The following is a 6,000-nucleotide window of genomic DNA, read 5'->3' as shown; positions in this document are numbered from 1 at the left end:
GGCAGATGAGAAGACTTTTATTCCTGCTCCGGTGAGTACTGCTACCGCTTCATTAAAAGGAACTGCCTTTATGCAGTCATTAAGGGAGCGCCTAGCACGTAAGAAAACTATGCCTCCGGTGTGGCCTGAAGTCCCTACTCCCACTTTTCTGAACCATTATAAGGACTATATAATGGCTCACAAACCTGCACTCAAACCTGTGGTAGAACCATATATTGTCAGTATCACACTAGTGTCTGGTACAGGAAGGGGACAGATACAAGACTCTGACCAAGACTTTGTTACCTGAGCCCCGCCACCCAGTACCACCTCCTGGATACTATCCTGACCTTATTGTTCAAAGAACCCCAGACGGGGGGGCATGGGGCTTTCTTAAGTTGTCTATGTCTTCACAGGACTACTGGGATTGGGACTTTGAGGATGGGAAATATGACAGTGATGACGAGGATATGTGCAGTGTGACCAGTAGGGTTTGTCAGTATACAATGTCCGTAGTGTCAGGCACGTCTGGGTTTCCCACCGCCACCTCTTGTGCTGGGTCTACCTCAGCAAAGCCAGCTCCAACACTTCCCTGGTGGGCCCCTCAGATTCAAGGGTTTGTGCCATACATGGACCGCACCCATTTTCTGTTAGAAACAGAGGACATAATGTAGATCATTGGTGGGCGGTAGGAAAGTTCAGCCCTGAGGAGGCCGCAGAGGCCATGGGACGCAGAGAGCAAGAGATAAGGTTGGGCATAGTGCAGCCCAAGGGAGTTACCTTAGATGATTACGGACCCCTGGTTTAGGAACTGTTGTTCTGGGTTCAGCCAGGCCGGACTGAAGGACGCAGGTTAACTAAAGTCAGTCGAGCTGAGCGCCATGTAGTACAAAAGTATCAACATTCGCACAGGTCTGAGTATCCCTATGTCACGGAACCGTTGATGAGGGAGATTGACGAGAATCGGGAGAGGTGGCTGATAGGCCCTAACAGTGTCTGTTATAGAACACAGTAGGAGCACCTTTCATAATGTGGAGGAAAGGGTAGCCTATTTAGTGGGGGTCTGGAAAGTGGGGAGGTCAGTATACATGGACCGGGTGGAGTGCATGTCTGAACTGCACCCTAAGAGGTGCCTGATGATTCAGGAGCTCTAGTACGTAAACCAGACCCAGAGCACTATTACTGATGAGGTTCTCCATGTTGGGAGGGACCCATGCTTTCTTTCAAGCAGCCATTTGATGGTTATATTCAAATAAAGCTGTAATGTATTGCTGTCACAGAAAATATTATCATGCAAATAAAATGTGATAATCATTATGTGACATGTTTTTCTTTTATGTTCAGGTTACCTTTAAGGATGGTACCCGAAAATGTAAGGCCCTATCTGGGTCATTGGGATTCCACAAGAGGGAGGATATAGCCATGCCATCTATGGCTACAAACCTGCCCTACTCCTGGCAGTAAGCCCTAGTAAAGAAGGCCTGCCAGTAGTCAATATGGATTTTCCCCACTCATTGGTGTTGCACTTGAGTGACAGGGAGGCGGCGACATCAAGCCTGAGCATGTCCAACAATGGGACAGGCCTAATGCCCTCTTCCTAGCTGTACTTAAGGGCAGTGCCACCCCAAATTTAGCAGTGCCTCTACCCCCTTCAGAGAGGCAGGTCACACAGCCAAGAGTCTAACTATTGGGCCTTCTCTGGTCCTCTTCCCTTTGGGGGATAGTGAGTGTGGACCATACCTCTGCCAGAGGGGCAGGGAAGAGCTGGGACTGCTGAGGGTGCCCTTGGCCTATAGTGAAGGTCCAGGGACCATCCTTCAGTGGGTAGCTGAGAGTGGGACTGCATTGGGAGAAGATTGGCATGTACTGCTGTTGGTGTACAGACAATAAACTATTCCTGTTGTTATAGCTCCGGCCCGGTGTGTCGGTTCTACCATGGGAGATCAGCCTCAGTTCCCTGGAGCCTACAGCTGATGGAGGCACTGCACTGCTAAAGATATGTAGGGTATGAACCCCAGAAGACTAGTCCTGTGACCCCACTACCACCGGCAGACGACTCAGCCCTCCTGTTACCAGCAGGTATCATGCACCACACGACTAGTAATGGCAGAATCTCCCATAGGGTGGGGGAAACACTGTTACATACAGTAACTATAATTCAACATAAATAGGTATTATGCAAATAACACGGGAGTTCTCATTTCAATCTTACGACCTCTTGAGGAGTCTAATAGGTAGTAACCTTTTATTATTTTATTTTATGAAACTATATGCATGTAGCTATTGTATTTTTTTGTAACCTTCCCTTTCTGTGAACAAGTACTGTACCCTTCTTCATATTGTATATTAAGTTAAAAAAAAATGTAATGTGCAAAACGTATACATTATGCAGTATTCTGGAAGGTTCCGCAGTGCAATGTGACATGGGCCATGAAACGTCACTGTAACAATATTGCAATCGGTATGGAATCATATCCAGGGATATGGGGGGGATAAATTGCATGTGTTAATTATTTTATGTTTAACCTTCTAGTGTTTCTGTGGACGCGGAACTATTGAAATATATTTACCGTGTACCTAATGAAACTGCACTGTACAATCTCACCTATCTCAATAGATATTTCTGATTCAACTACAGTGTACCACTGTCTGTTTGTTTGGAGTATTGGGACAAAGAAATGGCATAACAGGGGTGAGAGGTGCTTATGCGTAAGGTGTGAGGTTATTTAGAACATAAAAATGCTGAGTACAAATAACTCTTATTTCCTTTGTTTGCACTAACATCATCATACCTGAGTCAACATTGTAAGACAAACTTGCTTGCTGTGTGATTAAAACGATGAGTTCTGTAAACCATGCTGATTAATTGCTGACAAGCACTAGAGCCACCCCACACTTGACACACATACAGTCAGTGGGTGTGTTCTAAAACTAAAACACAGAAATGAAAAGTTACCGGTGTCGCTCGCGGAGATGCTGTCGGTGCACCACCCCCACCCCTTCCCTGGATACATGTTCACCAGGAGGGTGTACCATTCGCAGCTGTGGTTACACATGGACCACCTCTGACTGGTAACTGTATTTTACTAGATTTTTCAATTCCCTGACCCACACTGTAATTGCGCTTGCACCACTAATTTAATTCCTATATATACTGTGTATATTTTTTAACGTATTGTTTAGGCAGAGATCAGAATCACACACTGCCCTTTTTGGAGAGTATCTTAAGATGGATGAACGTTGGTCCATCACCAGCAATCTATCAAACCCCAGCTGATAGAGTATATAGATGGACCCTTTTGCTTTTGAAAAGGGGAGCAGCAATTGCTGTAACTACACTGGCGACACACTTTATTCGAGCACGGCTAGTCCCGCGAATTCGGGTATACTCGGGTGTATTCAGGTTTCTGATATTTTTCAGCCAGAGTGCATTGCGTTATTTTCCGGCAGGAATTTAAGCTTTTTATTCCGGCTGGTTACAATACTGCAATGCCGTCAAAATACACATGGTGGCGCTTGCGAGCTATTCTCTGTGAAGCCGTCCCCTATAATGAATTGTAATGCAGTATACAGTACTGTATATATATATATACAGTACTGTATAACAACAACCCCTGTAAGCCCTAACATACAGTACTGTACAGTACTGTACTGTATATGCACATACATAAATGATACTACTGTATGGGCGGCGGGGGCGAGATGTGTTTGCAGCAGAGAGAGATCCGCTGCTCTCTCTCTGCGCAAACATCCACACATTAAAAATTATTTGAAATACATTTTTATTGATAGTGTAGATGTGCAGGGGGTCTCCGGAGCTGAACCGCGTTGGTTTTAGGTCTGGGGACCCCGTGCCCCCCGAGATACAGGCCCCTTTAGGGGGTGCCGGTATCCAGCTCTGCGTTAAAAGCCCCGATCACGTGACCGCGGCCTGTAAACCAAGCAGAGCAGAGGGATACCGGCACCCCCTAAAGGGGCCTGTATCTCGGGGGGCACGGGGTCCCCAGACCTGAAACCTGTGCGCTTCTGCTCTGGAGACCCTCTGCACATGTACAGTATCAATAAAACACATACAATATACAGTATAAATAAACACTCGTTCTTTACCTTAGCGTCTATGCGCTATGGTAAAGAAGCATTATTTTAATAATATTGTAAAGTGAGCAGGGGGTTCCCTGAGCCAGAAATTAATGATTAATGCTCAGGGAACCCCCCCCCCCCCTGCTCCTGATCAATATTATTAAAAATACGGAAAATGCTGCGTCATTACCATAGCGGATAGCCGCTAAGGCAATGAAGGGGTTAACCCACCGTGCCCGCTTTATTGTGTGTAGTGGGGATGGGTGAGGGGGGTATTTGGCCCTTGGTGTGAGTTTACGACTTGCGGGAGGGGGGGGGGGGGTTGCGGGTGCACTTAACCCCTTCACGATCGTAGCAGTTAATACCGCTACGGTCATGAAGGGGTTAAGCCCTCCCGCTACCCCAACCCCCCCCCCCCCCCGCAAGCCCTCCCCAACCATCGTTGGGGCGAATACCCCATTCACCCACCCTCCCGCTACCCACAATAAAAAAATACACACACACAGCAGCCGCCAAAAAATAAATAAATAAATGACAATAAATACATTTGAAATACATTTTTATTGATAGTGTAGATGTGCAGGGGGTCTCCGGAGCTGAACCGCGTTGGTTTTAGGTCTGGGGACCCCGTGCCCCCCGAGATACAGGCCCCTTTAGGGGGTGCCGGTAGCCCTCTGCTTGGTTTAAAGGTCCGATCACGTGATCGCGGCCTGTAAACCAAGCAGAGCAGAGGGATACCGGCACCCCCTAAAGGGGCCTGTATCTCGGGGGGCACGGGGTCCCCAGACCTGAAACCTGTGCGCTTCAGCTCCGGAGACCCCCTGCACATGTACACTATCAATAAAAATGTATTTCAAATGTATTTATTGTCATTTATTTATTTATTTATTTATATTTATTTATTCATTGTGCTGCTGCTGCAAGTCGTAAACTCACACCAAGGGCCAAACACCCCCCTCACCCCCAATAAAAAAAATTCACGCACAGCAGCCCCACAATTAATAAATAAATCTAAATAAATAAATAAAATCTATGTAAAACCCCCTCCCCTATTCTCGCTTTTAAAACGCCCTGCCTTCTCTCTAATCTATGTAAAAAACCCTCCCCCTATCCCCCTATTGTGTGTGCGTTAAACTTCCCTGCAAGCTATGTAAAAAAACCTCCCCCTATTGTGTGTGTGTTTAAATCTGTCTGGCCTGTGTTTCTGAGTGCTGAGTGCTCTGCGTTTAAAGGTCCCGATCACGTGATCGCGGCCTGTAAACCAAGCAGAGCAGAGGGATACCGGCACCCCCTAAAGGGGCCTGTATCTCGGGGGGCACGGGGTCCCCAGACCTGAAACCTGTGCGCTTCAGCTCCGGAGACCCCCTGCACATGTACACTATCAATAAAAATGTATTTCAAATGTATTTATTGTCATTTATTTATTTATTTATTTATATTTATTTATTCATTGTGCTGCTGCTGCAAGTCGTAAACTCACACCAAGGGCCAAACACCCCCCTCACCCCCAATAAAAAAAATTCACGCACAGCAGCCCCACAATTAATAAATAAATCTAAATAAATAAATAAAATCTATGTAAAACCCCCTCCCCTATTCTCGCTTTTAAAACGCCCTGCCTTCTCTCTAATCTATGTAAAAAACCCTCCCCCTATCCCCCTATTGTGTGTGCGTTAAACTTCCCTGCAAGCTATGTAAAAAAACCTCCCCCTATTGTGTGTGTGTTTAAATCTGTCTGGCCTGTGTTTCTGAGTGCTGAGGGCCAAACACCCCCCTCACCCCCAATAAAAAAAATTCACGCACAGCAGCCCCACAATTAATAAATAAATCTAAATAAATAAATAAATAAAGACATGAAGAGAAATAAATATATACTGTACAGTATATACTTTGTATATATATATACACTGTATATATATATATATATACATACAGTATACA

The sequence above is a fragment of the Ascaphus truei genome, chromosome 4, assembly GCF_040206685.1.
Source record: "Ascaphus truei isolate aAscTru1 chromosome 4, aAscTru1.hap1, whole genome shotgun sequence".
NCBI classification, from domain to species: domain Eukaryota; kingdom Metazoa; phylum Chordata; class Amphibia; order Anura; family Ascaphidae; genus Ascaphus; species Ascaphus truei.
Note: the sequence above shows the minus strand (reverse complement) of the source record.